The sequence below is a fragment of the Apostichopus japonicus genome, chromosome 20 (assembly GCF_037975245.1).
Source record: "Apostichopus japonicus isolate 1M-3 chromosome 20, ASM3797524v1, whole genome shotgun sequence".
Lineage (NCBI taxonomy): Eukaryota > Metazoa > Echinodermata > Holothuroidea > Aspidochirotida > Stichopodidae > Apostichopus > Apostichopus japonicus.
In genome coordinates, this window is record NC_092580.1 from 11054459 (window position 1) to 11073952 (window position 19494).

Below are 19494 nucleotides of genomic sequence, written 5' to 3' on the forward strand. Positions count from 1 at the left end.
TATACTGCAGAACTTCTTATTTACTTATTTATTTTTTGATTTTTTGATTTTTTATTCCATGCCAGATGTAAACACCAATCAGTGCCATGGTTGATAGCGTGTTTGTGTTTGTGTGTGAATGTGTGCGTTTGTTTTGACCGAGGACTTGAACAAAAGAATTCCAGGTCCTCGGTTGTGATTTCTATAGAATCACCACGTCCTCGGAAGAATTCTATTGTATGGGGTATTGTTAAGGTTAGGGTACGTGGATTTGAACAATGGAAAATACAATGTGGTCCTCGGTTGGAATGTAATACAAACATGTGTGGGTCAGCATGTGTGTGTGAGGCCCTGGCTTGTAAACACCATAACTCACAAACCATATGGTGGAGAAACTTTATATTGGGGACGCAGATGCAACCTTTTTGAGTACCAGAAACAAAGGTCGTTTGAGGGCAAAAGTCTGAAAACCTTGTAAACCCAATAACTCAAAAAGTGAAGCTAGGATTTAACTTCATACATTGTATTGTAAGATCGATGTTATTTGAGTACAAGGTGCCTGTTGTTTCTACGGAGGTCAAAGATCATTTAAAGTCAACAGAGGTCAACAATTAGAAAACCTTGGCAACGCAACAACTCCAAATGTAAAGCTGGGATTGAACTTCGAACTTGAAATGTTTTATGCGCTATAAATACTTACACAATCCTTATTGTTTTCTCTGGATATCGATGGTCATTTGAGGTTTAATAAAGGTTGAAATATGATGCTGTGTAAACATCAACTCCAATAGTAAAGCTTCCATGAACTTAAATGAGTACAATAATGTTATTGTATTTGAAGAAATGTGACTTGAGATCAATGTCTGAAAACCTTGTAAATAAAAGACTACAACTGTAAAAGTTTTGCAAGAACTTCATATTGTGGTAATCCACTTTTGTGACATGCAACCCCTTTCGTTATATGTGGCGGTCAAAGGTCAATTGGGATCAATAGAGGTCACAGTGTGTAAACCTAGTAAGTACCATACCTCCAAATCTAGGGGGCACAGCACTTAATTAGGGGGCTCAAATGTTATTGGTTAATGCCATCCTGGAGGAGGGGGCCTAAGGGGAAGGGGATGTTCCCCTCCCCTTTGAGAAATTTTTGATTAAATAAAGAGTTCTTAGGTGCAATCTGGTGCTATATTTTGCAACTTGAAGTAACTTTATGTTCAAGAATTTTCGGGCTTAGTCCGTCCGATATTTATGTTTTTAATTGAGGCAGATAAAGTTTTTGTCTGAGTATTTTGTTTAACACTAAATATCGCATCTGGGGAGGGGGGGGGCACGATTTATTTGGTAGGGCACGATCCCCTCCCCCGGCCACCCCTTGGCGACGCCACTGTCCATTAAGTTCATCCTTAGGTATGATCTTCCATCTTGGTGAGTACGAGAACTAGCGTATCTTTGTGGCAGTCAAGGTAATTTAAGGTCACCGAAGGTCCGACAACCTTGAAAGCTCTACAAAGCCAAAGGTTACGTGTAGATGAACCCTCGGTAGAGTTCAAGTGTATAGGTCCACTTGAGTGCAAACACCTTGGTGATCACTCGATGTTCAAAAGTTAATTGAAATATGTGCAATTTTACATCGTAAAAGACTGCGTTTCACGGGTAAAATCATGCTGCTGTCGGGTGTCGTCCCCGAGGGTTTCCATTGCCTAGTGCCTCTTATACAGGGTAGGCAAAGCGGGTAAGTAATAGGCGAAACAAGGTGTAAATTAAAGATGTGTAAGGAGTCTTTTGCATCGTGATCGTTAATTTTGTTTTCTGTGGCTACGGCCACTGAAAAAGGCGGCAGAATATTTTAGATGGCGCTATTAAGAAATTATTCAATCTACATTAAACACTTTTGTGATTTATCCATTATTTTGTTTACGCCCTCTATTTCGTTTACCAAATTAATTTGAAGTGACATTAGCGGGAATGTGAGCCGACATCGAGGGACTTGAGTAGCAAAATGTCTACACGCGTTGTGTTTGACGTGCGGGCTTGTATTATAACTTCACGTAATGGGAATTTTTGCAAATCTTCCAGGAAATTGTATGCCTATTCCATATTTCCTGATGCTGCATCGCGGTGTGGCATGATATCACAATGGTAAGATTATGTATCTCTTCTTAGAGACCATCTCCATATTTTAAACTGTCGAACGTGGCACCGGAAGGCTTAAGCAATGTAAACAGAAAACAGCTTAAAATAAATATCCGATGTACGCGTGGCACCAGACATAAGTATATGCATTAGACTACCGGGAGTATTAATTTACATCGGTGTACTTCACAAATGATCTATGCCAAAGTGAGGGAATGACGTCATAATTTCGCGAGGGCGGTGTGCACTTGTATTGAGGGGGAAAAAATGTTGACATTTTTATCTCCTTAGTGAGACAAGTCATATCAGCGGCTGTGCTAGAAATTTATTTATGGCTTCTTTTTAAGACGGATTTTAATGTGTAATACATTAGTGGTTAATCGCGTGGTATATAACTTTTCATGCACTTCCCACTGGTAGGTTTACTTATGTTATTAGGTACAGAGTTGTGTGTGACGTAATGTAGTTTTTTCTTTTCGTCCGAAAGAATGCACGTCTGCGATTAGTTTAGCCTCAACAGTTTAAAGGATCACAAACCCAAACCTAAATGTTACCACTACTAGGTATGACGCAAGTTACACCTGCTCTAAATGTACCCGGGTCATCTAGAATTGTTCGGTGGAGAAGTGGTTGGTCGAGCCTGAGTGGAGCGTACAGAAGTGATTGGTGTTGGCTAACGTTTTATGGTTGGTTTGACTTTCTCAACACATTCGTAAATACAAGGTTTGGAAAGAGGCAAATTGATAATGTCCGTTATGTGGATTTAGAATGTGTTATAAGATAAGATAAGAGAGCAGTATATTAGTGTCAATCGGAATGAATATGAAACTGAGAATGAATCACCATCACCCCAGCAGAAAGAATAATCGATCGTTTCACTTGAGTATTCTTGAGATTACGTAATCGATCTGCCTTGGTCGTAAAATGACCTCTTTTTACCAATTAGTCTGCAACGCCTGCCACATATTTTTTCTTCTATGAGGGTCTTTGTGTGAAAGCTATATGATTAACTACACTGTAGACATAAACATATTTCCACACAGTGTATATACACAATGAGCCTAAAGGTGTTAAGAAGCTATGCAGGCTAATCTTAGAGCCTGAGGTGGATTTACGACCGTGGTATAGGTCGATTACGTAATCACAATACTTTCCTAGCTATAGGGTGCTATAATTGGAGCCAATAAAGCAGATCTTTAAACTGGGTTGCCACACAGACTAGACTAGATCTAAGTTATAATGCTCATGAGCTGAATAAGTCAAAACAGGGAGTTGTTAACAACTTCCTGGTCAAAACACAATCCCACTGTAGAGCAGCAGAATATACTGAGGGCTAAACAAAGCCATTCGGCAGGCTGAAAGATTCCAGGTTGGATAAATGTTTTCCCAAGCCTGGTTCCTTTGGTGAATGGTGGATGGTAGATGACATCCTGGGGTAATCTACCAGACGGAATGTCAAGTGATCAACTTGGTCACGTTACTACTTCTAACTAGACAAGAGCAGAAGTGTTTTCCACTGTCATGGACATCCGATATTATGCATTGGATCAGGGGTTCCCTAACTGGGGTGCATGAACCCCGTGGGGAGGGGGGGGGAAGTCCATCCCAATGTGTTCATGAGACGTTTCTAAAAGTCAAAACTAGAGTACTTTTTGTTGAACTCAAATCTGATATATCATATAATTTAGTAATGTAAAAAAGTCGTACCTATCGACAAACTCCACAATATTACACTATGAACTTGATCTTTTACGAAGCACTGTCATGCGTATTGTAGTATAATAATGACTCAGATGGTGTCTCGAAAAGTTGAGGGTTCGTGGACAACTCTGACATCCACAGGGGGATAAAGTTAGGGAAACCCTGCATTGGATGAAGCTGTATTTCTTGGCCGCCTGATAACTGAGATTAACTGTTGCACTTATGCAGAAAACAAAGTACCAATTGATGTGTGTACACGGACAAATTAAGCCCTGTTTGAGAACATGTACTCTACCGTGAGAATTGTCTGAGGATATACATAGCGGAAATAAGAGAATGTGGACTTCAGGATAAGTACAAACCGTCGAATGGGTGCCTGGGTAGTCTTACCAAGCGAGGAGCAGATTGTGATTGGTTATTTGAATGCTTCACCACGGGAGATCAAAATTAACTATGGGAGATATGAACATGGACTTTATTTCTGATAACATTGTACGAATTTCCATTGCCGTCGTACGGAACTTTATTTGTCTGCAACTGCCATCATTTAGCTTATCTATCGGGTATTAAAGTCTAGCGCCCTCGACTTTGTGCCATGATCTCTACCCCACATTGTTGACGCATTCTCGAATATTTTCCAGTGTAAGACGACCAAGTTACGTTAAAAAAAATTGAAAGTGTAATCAAAGTTTGGATAAGAATGGGATTCGAATGAGTAACCTCATCATAAAAAACCATGCTCTCTACCAGCAGAAGTGCTATTGTTTTATTCACTGCAGGTAGCCGGGTAACACTGGTATCTTTGTGCTACAGTATACTGGCATAAGCTTACCATGTAACGAGGGATCATAGCCAGTTTTATTCAATGCAACCCGGAAACTTATGGCAGCGAAGAAATTTCAAGAGGAATTCGACCTTTTATTTTTGGCTAAATGGTTTATAAAACGCGGATTGCCGCTAAGTAAGATCTGGGTATGAAGTTTGCAGAGCACAGGCCTTGTAATCTTTAGGTCATTGGTCAATTGAATCCCGCTTTAGCTAAACGTTCTTTTGTTCTTAAAAACGTTATAGCTTTTGCGAACAGTTTCTTTGGTTTATGTGAAGTAAAACAGTCGATGCCTTCACAATGAAGATTGGTTCATATAGCTTAACATTTCAATATTGCATATGTTTTTAAACCGCATCATTTTGGTTCTTACTCCGTAGGCGCGACTCCCCCTTCCACCCTCTAATAACTTTCACAACACGGGCAGCAATTTTTCAACATACGACGAATATTGATCTGAGTTTCATCCCCCCCCCCCTTTCCGTGTCTGAGTCCTTGAGTCGAGTGCCGTTGTCGGGGTCCTCGTGTCCAGGCAGACTTGTATAGTGAATGCGTATTCGTATTCTAGCATAGTTACCTGTACTCGAATTTTGTCCTCGAACTAGTGGCATTTTCAATAGTAGTACAGGAAGTGAAACCTAATATTCGTACATACGCAGAGTTGTAATTATAATTCATTGGTACTCTTGAGGGATGCATCTATTTGTAATCGTACTGATGTTTTGTTTTTTCTCGTACCACAAGAACACCCATGAACAAGCCTATAGATTGAAGCTGATATGTACCACAAATCTATGTATATATATATATGTATATATATATATAAATATATATATATATATATATATATATATATATCACCTTCATTTATCTTCCTTATTTTCACACCATCTGTACATCCATGCTCTTTCGTTTGACATAAAAGGCAGAAAAAGCAATGATGGTGAACGTTTCCCTAACGTACTTGTCGAGCGGACCTAGTTTAGTTTAGTTTAGTAGAAAAAAAGGATCAGGAGGGACACTTAAGTCCCCATCAAGGACCCTATCGAGAGAGCAAAAGAAAACTGAAGTCACAGACACTCAGACCCGATTACAATGCTTAAAGTGCTTGTCCAAAGCATTCTTAAACCCATTCACACTACTTGCAAGTACAACTTCCTCAGGCAAACCATTCCACTTATTCACAACCCTATTAGAAAAAAAGTTATGCCGAATATTAATCCTACTATGCGACTTTTGGAGTTTAAGACAATGACCTCTAGTACAACTACTGTTAGCAAACAAGAAAAAGTCGGTAAAGGATAAATTGTCGAAACCATACACAATCTTGAAAACCTGGATCAAGTCCCCACGTAACCGCCTAAGCTCCAGTGTGGTGAGATTCAACAGTTGTAACCGCCTATAATAAGGAACCCCCTTTAAGGAACTAATCATCCTAGTAGCCCTCCTCTGGACTTTTTCAAGTACTTCCTTATCCTTAGCAAAGTAAGGGTTCCAAGCCTGCACAGCATACTCCAGATGAGGCCTAACCAACTGCTTATAAAGCCTAACTACGATGTCCTCTTTCAGAAAACTGAAGTTCCTCTTGATCATACCTAAAACCCTATTACCTCTTTTAGCAGCTTCAAGACAATGTTTAGAACGTTGCAGAGATGAGTCAATGTAGATACCTAGGTCTCTTTCAACAGAGACCTCCTGTAACTCCACACCATTAAGATTGTATGTAAACTTTTGGTTACTATTACCAATGTGCATTACCTTACATTTATCAATATTAAAAAGCATTTGCCACCCCTGAGACCAGGAAAAAATCTTATCCAAATCCGCTTGAAATTTCTCAGAATCGCTTTTGGAAGAGACCTCAGAATACAATTTGGTGTCATCAGCAAACTTCTTAGATTTACCCCAAATATCTCCGTCGATGTCATTAATATAGGCAACAAACAACAAGGGACCTAATACAGACCCTTGCGGAACCCCACTAGTAACGTTCTGCCAAGAAGAAGCACAGCCTTTAATTACCACCCTCTGTTCCCTATTACCAAGCCAATTCCCGATCCAAGACAGTAAATTCCCTATTACACCCATGCTCTTCAGCCTAAGTAAAAGACGCTGGTGGGGAACTTTATCAAAGCCTTCTGGAAATCCAGGAACACAACATCTACAGACCTCTGCCTATTAAGTGAACTTGTTACATCTTCCATAAACTCAAGGATATTAGTGAGACAAGACCTTTTTTGACAAAAGCCATGTTGAGACTCTCTGATCAAAGACTGACTGCTGAAGTGACAGACCGTAGACCTTTTAACAATAGACTCCATGACCTTACAAACTACACTAGTGAGACTAACGGGCCTATAATTACAGGGCTTAGACTTATCACCCTCCTTGAAAATTGGGGTAATATTAGCACATCTCCAGTCCCTAGGAACATAACCTTCATCCATAAATTTACTAAAAACCATCGAGAGTGCAACGCAGAAATGGTGTGCAAAAGTCTTCAACAAATACGGATGGATTGCATCCGGTCCAGAAGCAGAAACATTTAGACGAAGCAGCTCCTTTAAGACAACCTCAACCGAAAATAAGACCGTATCCAGTTTAGGCCTATCACTGCCCCCCTGAAAATCTGGAATACTACTCGCATCTTCCCTTGTGAAAACCGACACAAAATAGTTGTTCAAAAGATCTGCAAGATCCTGACCTCCTCCATTACTGTAATTGTGCACAGTTTGGTATCTTTAAATAAAAAGCTAAAAGTTGATCATGAAAGCCATCACGTGTTTACACAAAAGATTATAATTTGACTATAGCGATTTCTTGTTTATGAAGGTGGATTTCTTGTAATTACTCCTTGCAGAAGAACGTGCGTCCTTATGGAAAGCCGTTTTAACATTTAATAAGGAATTTCAGATATCTCGAAATAATTTCAGATATCTCAAATTAAATTACAGATATCTCCAATTTATTTAAGATATCTACAAATAATTGCAGATATCTTAAAATCAATTTCAGATATCTCGAAATACCAGGGAATTTCAGATATCTGAAATTGAATTCGAGATATCTCGAATTCAATTTCAGATATCTCGAATTCAATTTCGGATATCTCGAATTCAATTTCAGATATCTGAAATAGAATTTTGGATATCTCGAATTCAATTTCAGATATCTCGAATTCAATTTCAGATATCTGAAATAAAATTTCAGATATCTCGAATTCCATTTCAGATATCTCGAATTCCATTTCAGATATCTCGAATTCAATTTCAGATATCTGAAATAGAATTTTAGATATCTCGAATTCAATTTCAGATATCTCGAATTCAATTACAGATATCTGAAATTTCCCGATTAAATGTTAAAATGGCTTTCCATACGTGCCATTTTAACATTTAATCGGAAATTTATGCATATGCATTTCAGATATCTCGAATTCAATTGCAGATATCTCGAATTCAATTTCAGATATCTCGAATTAGAATTGCAGATATCTTGAATTCAATTTCAGATATCTCGAATTCAATTTCAGATATCTCGAATTCAATTTCAGATATCTCGAATTAAATTTAAGATATCTGAAATAGAATTTCAGATATCTCGAATTGAATTTCAGATATCTGAATTAGAATTTCAGATATCTCGAAATCTATTTTAGATATCTCGAATTCAATTTCAGATATCTCGAATTCAATTTCAGATATCTGAATTAGAATTTCAGATATCTCTAAATCTATTTAAGATATCTCGAATTCAATTTCAGATATCTGAAAATAAGAAACAATTTCAGATATCTAAAATTCCCGATTAAATGTTAAAATGGCTTTCCATACGTCCTTCGCGGTTGACGAGAGCCGCTCATCTAGATACACCGATGAGAATCGTTTTACGACTGGCTTGTTGTTGACGTCATCGGGTCGTAAGGTTCACTTATAGCATAACCAAATGAGCGAGTGACTTTGTTTCCCAAAAAACGTACTTGTTTGATACTCTGTTTCAATCTTGACGTGTTTTTTCGATCGAAATTAGGAATTTTAGTTTTCAGGCTAAAAAGAACCTCGTAAAGATCCCACATACCGATCTGGCAACAAAAAGTTCCACTTTGTAATATTGTCTCGTCGACTTTCATCTCATCAGATGGAAAAACAATGCATCAGAAAACCAGTTGCCAAATTTTTCAGATTTGCTTATCGAGAATGTATCTACACGACATAAAGTTCATAACGAATATAGAGTCAGTGATTGTAGCAACTATATAGTCAACATTCTTTTGAGGAAAAATAGTGATAGGGTGATACTTTCAACATTTACAGTTATTATGTTGGGGCATCGGCCTGCTCGGAATAGGTTTTGGCGTATAAAGAGAAACTTGCAATCGATCATAAACCAAAAACAAAAAATGGTTTCATTAACGTTTTGGTTTACTTTTAATGAATAAATTACATCCAGTATTCCAAGAATCGGAGGCATAGACATTAAAGATGTATTGGTTTTATTATTAATGTGTCTTATGTAATATCATACCATACGTGTGTTCTGTGGTTGGGTGGGGAAGGGGGGGGGGGTATGTGTTACATACATGGTCTAATAGACAGCGTAACGATCGTAAATTCATTTTATGGATCTTTCGGTCGGATATATTCCACAACATATTGTACGTTGAACTTACTTTAAGTTTTTTTCCCGTTTTGTGATATTTTGTGAATGCATCTGGCAACAACAGTGTGTATAAATGTCATCATTCGGATAATTGAGCCCGAAAATTCCCCCTCCCCTCCGAGTCATTATGTCCTCTCCCTCCTCCCTCCCCTCCTTCAGCCTACCTGCACCTTCTCCCTATCTCACTATCCCCATAAGTTCCTTTTAAAATGACGATACAATTCGATATTTTTGCGTACAGAATTACCATCTGCTTATGCCACAAAGACAATTTTTTTTGGCATAAAAATGTTCAGCACCCTATATTACACAGATATACATATAATTGTGAATTTGTTAATGTATATAGACGATTAATGCATTGGTATGTGTTATAAATGGCACCACTCCGTACTAACTTAACGTCTGTTTGTTATCACATCAGGAAGTGCCATATATCATATTTAATTGCTTCCAAATCCATATTCAAATAAATTATATTTGAAACAAAAAAGTGTTAGATTGAGAATCCTGAAAACGTGATTCACTTTGTGCACTTTTTATTTCAGAAAAAAATAAGGTTTTGATATTTGCCACCAAACAAAAAAGAGGTGAAAAAGGAAACACATCATTTTTACCAAAGCTACCAAAGAATGACCTAATTAAATTGCATACATTAAAAACAAGTCATATCGCATTCTTTGACGTCACAAAAGAAAATGATAGCTTAAACTTGACCCTGCAGGCAGGTAGATTATTTTAATATGTATGAGCAGTGTCTTTCAGATGTAGGCCACAACCGCCATCAGCCTTTTTCCATAAAATAACGTCATTTTACTACTGTTCTATATTTGTTATTGTTTGTTGTATTTTTATTGTTTAAACTAAGTTACATCAGCTACTATCACTTGGTCATCATTTTCACTCAATAACAAAATATAACAATAGTATTATTTAAAAAAAAAACAATAGTAAATAAAACCTTATCCACGTCCATCCACTTATAAAGCTTTTCATTTTACTACCTGACTAGTAAGCTAGTGATTAATTCATTAATCCGTTCTGAATTTTTCGTCGGCCAGACACATAACATGTTTGGAAATTTAATTTTTATCACAAAAATTTGTATTATTTTTTTTATTTTGGTTACGTGTCGTTTGTTTTCAGTTTTCATTTGAAGTGAGACTCAAGTATTGACCAACTAATGAATTGAATGTGATATGAGGTGTAAGTATCAATATAAGTAACGACAATTAAAGAATTAATAATCATACAGTTAATCAATACAAGGAATGTTTCGTTAAACTAAGAAAGCAGTCAGACTTTTTTTAGATATCGGATCGATTCTTGAGCGCGGGAAGAGATTTCAATGTAGTTTCATCGCATAGTTATTTGTAATTAGATGTGGTGGAAAGTTTTACCCCCCCCCCCCTTCCCAATAAAATATATTTGTACATGTGGTACCTCCATAAGATTCTACACAACATTGTACTTGTAATATATTCAAGAATTCATGCATACAACCCGTCGCTTATATGAATACATTTTTCTTTTCAGTCAGAATTTCACAAAAAAAGTATAAGAAACGACCGGCTTTCTTTATACTGTGGCTGTACATGTATTAACGCAAAATATACACAGTTGCCGCATACCGGTAGCTCTCGTATACAAAATCACCAAATTTGTTTTTTATTTTTTATTTCTTCGACTGTAGGTCATTGACGTCAACTCGCGTTGTGTTTTAAGAGATCTCTTGTCTTAAACGGTTCCTTATATTTTTCATCCTCGGGTGTTTTTTGTTTGTTTTGTATTTTTGCCGTACGTAATGTGCAGATTTTTGCATAAATCCATAATTAGTTGATATTGACCGCTAACAGTTCTTTTCTTGAGTCAAAATGAGCCTTTTCGTCACAAACATGAAGAAAACAGAAATAAACAGGAAAAATATGAGTAAATACAGAAACTAAGCAGAGAACAGAGAAATGTATTTTGAGGGGAAATTTAATGTATGTAAGAGTGTATTTGTACTCAAATGGGTGTGTGTGTGTATGTATATGTGTGGGTAGGTGTGCCGTGAGAAGGGGGAGTGTGTACGAACGTATGTGCGTATGTTTGCGTGTATATGTTTGTGTGTTCATAAATAGGTCTCGGTCCGATGTCAGTGAACCTTCGCACGTATTGTAAAATGATAGATCTGTCTGGGATCTGTGTTCGTCATTCATTAAATATTTGGTTCATTAGCTCATGCATTATTCATGACTCCGTATATTAAGGAACATACCACTTAAGGGAGATGTATGGTGTATCCCGAGATGTTCCTAATCGGAACATTGTTGACACCTACGTTATCCTCGCATGCGTGGACCATAACATTCCAGTTCACCGCATCTTTCTTCCCTAATTCCCTTTTTTACATTTCCAAGTATTTTGATCGATCGAGTGAACTGGAATTTTCAGTGATCTTTCTTTCTTGGGAACGATTAATCAATTTAAGTTCCGCGTAAACGCATTCTCTTCTATCAACAGAGATGGCTGCGTCAACTGAGCACGTCTCGTTGCGAGTCCGCTTACTGTCACTATGGATCCCCCCCCCCGGCACCACCACCCCGTCCCCACCCTTCAATCGGATCTTTGCATTTTTTAGTGTACGATGATAATGCATGGGTAATGTAGGCCTATAGTCCTATGTTCTGTATATATATATATATATATATATATATATATATATATATATATATATATATATATATATATATATATATATATATATATATATATATATATATATATATATATATATATATATATATATATATATATATATATATATATATATATATATATATATATATATCAGGAATGCCTTAGGAACAATGAACTATGTTAATGCGTGACACAGGGTACATGAACGCTTGCAAGGAAATAGTATAACGACAGACTACACGAATGTATGTATCATTAGGTTTAAAGTGTTTTTTCCCCCGTTTATTTTCGCCTGTTCACTTCTCATCTTCCTTGACATTCGTTGTGTTTCTCGCATGCTTAACAGCTATGTGATAAACAACTTACGGTGCCCGTCGTGTATACTTTAATTATGATTCTTTAAACTTCCTTTGCTAATGTGTTTAATAATTGTGGAATTTGTACATGCTATAGTGTATTCACCCTGACTATAGTGTTGACTTACGAGGTTATATATATATATATATATATATATATATATATACGACGCGTTGTACTAACTGTTAGAGATTTAAGAGATTATACCTATACCGGTACTGTATACAATTCAGAAAGTTCATTACCCACCCTCCCAATCACACCATGCACGTTGGTCTTTACGTCATCATTTTCTCTCATCAAAGTTGTATCGTCATTGACGTCATATCTCAATAAATGACATCACATGTCCTATGTGTGTGTCTCGGTAAAAGATCGATTCAGCACTCGGTGGTAATGTCATACCTCTGATTAATCACATGATGCACGACTACTGGTTAATTACATACACACATGACTACTAGTTAACTACATATTCATGACGACTGGTTGAATGCATATTCATGACGACTGGTTAATGGTATATGCATGACCACTGGTTAATGGCATATGCATGACGACTGTTAATGGCATATGCATGGCTTTCTGCATGGTAAATTACACATATACAGCTATGTGCATCTCACTCGGGTATCATGTGTGTATCTATATATTTGTTTTCGATTATGATCTCGTCAGTCATCGTAATGAGCCAATTTCAGAAGCAATCGCAAATTCGTAAAGTTTTATTAGGTTTTTTTTTCCTGAAGTTAATGTTTATTAATCGTGATCTTTCTTGACAGGAAGACTAAACCTAGTTGAAAACATATAACAAAAATACCATCGTCAACCATTATTGCGGTGATCTGTAAGTGTCAACTGTCGGGAATATTAAGCATGTCATTATGGGGAGCCTTACGCGCTGTATGAAATAATTATATCTCCTTGGAATTCAATTTCTTGCCATGCATATAAAATTACTATTTTTTGGGGGGAAATGTGCATGAATTTATAGATGCTGCACATGGGAATACATTTTACCAATACCATTCTCAATGAGAAATGACGGTATATTAATAACAATATATTGTTTTAAAATAGACCACTGAAGCTATATATTGTATGCGCCTTACATACAGTCGTGCATGGCTTTAGTTGCTAATAAGGTCACGTGATTTTAGCATTTCTGTTTTTTTTTCTGTTTTCATTTATTATGAAATATATATAAGCATATATATAGGCCTATATATATATATATACATATGTATATATATATATTCTGACTCTCAATTATATATATGTATATCTATACATATATATATATATATATATATATATATATATATATATATATATATATATATGTGTGTGTGTGTATATATATATATATATATAAATAAATATATAACTATTAGTCAGGGGGATGATCAGTCTAAGGGCGTCCGCATATGACTATGGATCACCGTAAAAGATTAAATCAACTATTTCTCTTATCTACATTTGAGGAGGAAAAGGAAAGGCGAAGGCGAAGAGGAAAAGGACTAGAAGAGGGATGGAGAAGGAGAAAGAGAAGGCAAAAAGCGGAAGGAGAAGGGGTACCAATGCCGTACCAATGCCGCTCCACTGCCGTCCCTTCCGACCTGTTTTCCGCCACAGAGGTAAGTATTGAGAATTGTATCGTTCGGACCCAACCGGGCGCCCCCCCCCCCCCAGAGGGTTCAAATTGGACTTACTTTCAGTAAAAACAACCACAAGGTTCAGTCAATGAGTATTTCTATGGCACTTCTCAGCTAACAGAGACATTTTAAACAGTTTATTCCATTTTGGGACCCATGTGGATTCCACTTGATTAAGTAGCTCACAGAGGGGTATAGATTAGGACCCCGACCTATTTATGCCCACTTCCTTTACTTGCATGCAGGGCCCGTTATATTTTGCTAGATATGGGCCTTATTGGCTGGGAAATATTCGATTGAAACATACTTTTACTGATTACAAATATATACTTGAATGTCCCAACATGCTTTACTTCAATGTCTGTTCGTATTTATTTATTTTTGTTCGAGTTAAGCATCGCCCAATCCGTAAATCATTGTAAACCTTGAGTTCAAGTCTACTCTACTCATGCAGTCCACACATATATAAGTTAATGATAGTCCAGTGTTGGTCAGTCGTCTATTCATAGACTATCAGCATTTAATTCACTCCCAGGGATGAAAAGAACCCACATTCCTGTCTTCTTCTTCATCTTCTTTGCTTCCAATCAAAGAAATGGAGTCTTTTCATTTAATTGTGGGAACGACTCAGTTGATGAGATGGCTTAAAGATTAGGCTTGATAGAGATTGGCCCACCCTTAAGCGTGATGGTTATCCGTGGGATGAAAAGAAGGCTTGGTTCCCTCCGTATAAAGGGTTATTGTGCAACCCTCTCAGGCGAATCGAATCAAAACTCAGTTGTCGCGGTTCAGTCCAATCACTTGAAAAGCTGTTGACTCGTTTCTGTTTGAAAGAGTCGTTTAATAGCATAGACTAATTCATCGGAGCGTAGACATTGAAGTTACCATATATACTTCGACCAGTCTGGCATAACGTGTTTTTCTCAGTATCAGATGATTTCGAAGCCTATGCCTGCTACGGAGTCAAGACAGTTTTCTCTTTTAAGTCTGAGTTTTTTTGGTTTGATCTCGACGGTTGATGAGTGCGTTTCATCGGTGAACGGAAAATATTAGGACATTGTTATCTTTGTTTTGTATCATTAGCGTGACTGATATAAATATATATATATATATATATAGGAAGTCAGAGTGCCCTGTAAGAACCATGTGGTTGTTTATTTATCGCAACAAGAAAGGGTTTCTAATATTGACTTCGTGTTTGTGTTTACTGTATAATGTAGTTCCGTCAACAAATACGAACACACAGCGAAATATCAAAGAATTGAGTGTAGCAAGAGACGTTCGGCCATTGGATGACAGATTGATTGGAAATGCTCTCAAGGATGTCGGTGGTTCGAATGCAGACATGAGAAAGGGCGAACTGAATTCAAAGGACGAGTCCGTCCCGAAGATACGAGTTTCAGAAAACCCGCAGGAACAAATCCCAGCAAATAATCAATCTAGACTCGAGGACCCATACGGGCTTCTAACCGCAACCCCAGCCTGGGGAAGTATCACCCATACAACTGAAAAGCCTACACCGGGTGAACCAGTTCCGCGAGGTGTAACAGTTAAGGCGGACAACAACGGAACGGAGCAGACGATCTCCTTAAATGTTGGCTTTGTCGAGAGACGCAAACGTTGGGCTTACTCGAACGTTTTCGCTAAACCCCCCTCACCAAGGGTATGTCAATGTGGCGGGAAGTTGGGCGGAGTGAATGTTACATTAGAAACGGATATATTTCGTCTGAACCAATACGATATTTTAATTTTCGTACAGGATACCGGCCAAGTACCTTTAAACCCAAATATGTGGCGGAGACTGCTATCCTCGGCTAAGGTTAATCAACGTCGGGTATATGCTAGTGTCGAAGGAATCTCTAAGGTTCGTTTTCTGATACCTCCTCCACACTACAAGAAGAGGGCTTTTCATTGGTCGTTTACGTATCATTCAAAGTCGGATTTGGTAGCCCCTTATGGCAGTTATCGACCTTTTGAAAAACCACACAGTTTCGCCGAAAAGAGAAACTGGACAGATGGGAAGACGAAGTTAGTAGCGTGGATGTCTTCTTCGAATAAGACAGCCTGGAAGAGATTCGATTGGGTGAAATCACTTCAGGATCATGTAGGGGTTGGCATGTTCGGAGAGCAATTCGAAAGTTGTAGCAGAAATAGCAAATGGTGCGAACGCATGATCAAGAAATACAAATTCTATTTAGCTTTGGAAGGTAGCTGTTGTTCTGAATATATGACGGAGAAGCTCTGGAGAAGTTTCTCTTGGGGTCTGATTCCTATCGTCGTTGGTGCAACGAAAGAAGATTATCAGCGATTCGCGCCGCCGAACTCTTTTATTTATGCGGATGATTTTGGCTCTCCGCAAGAACTAGCCGAATACCTCCGCAAGTTAGACCATAATGATGATCTGTACAACGATTATTTCGAATGGAGATCAAAGGGTGAAGTCGTATTGCACGCAACCGAAAGAGGGCGCTGGATAGCCAAAACCAATATACCACCGGTAGATAACTTCTATTCCTGTAACAGAGTTTGCATGGTTGCGGATAAATACGCTAACGAAGATTTGAATAAATCGTCATCTTCATCGGAAACTTTCTTTGATCCGGATGCCAGGTGGTGGGGTGGATCATGTAGAGCGTGTGGAAGTCATGATTGGATTCAACAATTCAGTGGACTGAAATGATGTGTTTTGTGTCAGTTATTTAGTGAAAACGTTGGAAACAAAAATAATTTTTAGTTGTATTTAAAAAAGAAAAAAAAAAGCTGGAACACAGAATGCCAGGCTATATCGTCAAAAGGGACACAGGGAATTTATTTTTGTATGAATGTACATGGACTCACACTTCTCGCAACATGTGACCGTTTTCTTATATATAGATATGTATATATATATATGTAAACTACGCAAAGTGTCCGCAAAAAAAGTGCGTACTTTCTAACTGAAAACTATAGTTCATATATCATGTGATACAGCTAAGGTTAGTTAACAAGCAATATGCTATAACAATACGAAAGTGTATCCTTTACTGTAAAGGAGGCTTTAACTTGAAGCGTTTTTTTTTGTAACGAACCTATCATATTCATTAGCTCTGCCCGTTTTATCAGGGAGGTGTTACAGTGTATCGTACCTTGTGGAATGCACCTATTGAACAAAGTTGTACCATGAACAAATCTAAGTGTATAGCTGTGTTGCTTCCAGCATGAAAACGGGTTAGAATTCATGCCAGATAACTTTTGAGGTGAATTGCCAGTCACCATACCTTATATAGTAAAAGTGTAAAAGTCATTAATGACAGACAAATCAATGTGTATTAACACTGCTCTGTAGACCTTCGTGTATAGTCACATGATGCACATTCAGCTGCGGTATGTATGTATATTAGATCCTCCTGCAAGCAGGAGCTCGCGAAGAAGCCTCATTGGCTTATCAAAGCCGCAAGCTGACCGAAGTCAGTCAGTCTCTTACATTCATATTTTACGTCCATGATTATAAATTGTTAATTGTCAACAACTCTGTAACTGGACGACATACATTAATCTGGGAGTGACTCGTGCTATGAAATAGTTCGTTTCAATTCAGAAGGGAGATTGGCATGTCAATTAGTCTCAAGAATTATTGTAAATAACAATATCAGACCATTTCCTTACACAAGTAGGCTAGGCTAGACGCAGCAGATTTGATATAAAATTGTGATGCGGTATATATGCTTTCATTTTTAAAGGTTGATTAAAACGAGGGTTTAATCAAGATGTTAACCATATCTGACCAGGGGTGGATCTAGGATTATCAAAAGGTGGGGTTAGGCCCTGGTGTCGTTGTAGCAGATTCCCCATGTATATGTGTGTGTAGGGGAGGTAGGGGAGAGGGGAGGGGGTCTACCCCTCTATCCAAGAAAAAAAAACAATTGAAACGTGAAATTGTGAATCCTGATGCATATTAAGTCTATGAAGTAGGTCAAAACTGAGGTCTATACACACAAGTTTGTGCTATTCATGTTTACAACCACGACAACAACCTAAAAATGTAAAAGCGGCATTTTTTGGCGTTCCATAGAAGCCTCTGCTTGTGAGAATATAGGGTGAATAGAAGATTGATCTACGAAATTTTGACGCTCATTTCTTGGCAACCGATTCACACAGAGATTACAGTAACTACAGCAATGTTAAAACTTTGTACCACAGTAAAAGCTGGATCGTGCTGACAAATCTGATAAATCGGTAGCATGTTCTATAAGGTTTACAGTAAGAACTGAGGATAATGTGTAATCCCAACAAATGCATCAAACTGGATTTGTTAGGATCACACGTTATCCTCAGTACTTACTGTAATCCTAATAGCACATTCTACTGATTTATAGCACGATCCAGTTATTACTTTGGTACAAAACTTTATGATTTACAGTAGTAACTGCGTGTGTATCGGATGGGAAGATTTACAACAACTAACTAAAACTGTATAAGGTATATAGTTGTGCAAATCAGCTCCCTTATTAGTTTCATATTTTTAAAGAAGCAACGAAGGGAAAAGAAAACACGGACAATTTTGTTAAATATTATCAATTTATTGCGAGAACATGTGTATATTGATATTCGACATCTCTCTCTTATTCTATCTTTGTGCCATTTAATAGCTCTTTCATTTTTCTCTCTCTCGGAGACCATAAAAAACAAGATAAACAAACAACAAACAAACAAACACCATTTCTTTAATAACTCTGTTATTTGTATTTTTTTGTAAATACCATAGAAAAGGAAAAGCGAGACTGCACATTGTGTTATATATGTTTTTATACTATATATATATATATATATATATAGTTATATATATATATTGTTATATATATATATAGTTATATATGTATATATATATATATATATATATATATATATACATAATAATTATGACGTAATCATCTACATATATAACTGCTTTATTTCAGTGATTAATATGCTCCACAGAAGTAATTGATATAACGTACTCTCTAGTTAACAGATTATTGCGTAATACCTATATATCTCTCCGACCAACATATGATATGACTATAAGTTGCCTCCAAATGTATTTCGAAATACAAGTATGGCCAACAATTTTAATAGATAAACATTAATCCCGACTTGATCCCTAGTTGCGGATCTTTAGGTAACTCAGCAGGAGGTGAGCCTGTGAGGCTGTTGTAATTTATAGTCAAGCCTATAGTGCATAACTCTAGGGGTTTCCTAAATGGGCATTACTCGGGATATGGCCGGCCCTTTTGTCGAAATGAAAAGAAAAGAAAACTAGAACAAATTCTAGATTCTAGACATACTGTAACGCTACCCCACCCCAGCTACCACCCAATGCTCTGCCACTCCCCCCCCCCCACCTCCACCCCTGACGCCTCCACTCGAAGTATAAGATGTCTGATACTATGAGAGCTTTTTTTAGAGCTTGAATGTATTGTATACTGATAATCTCCAAATGAAAATGAGAGGTGTTTCAGCCAGAGAAGTAGAAAACTTCGCCGCGAT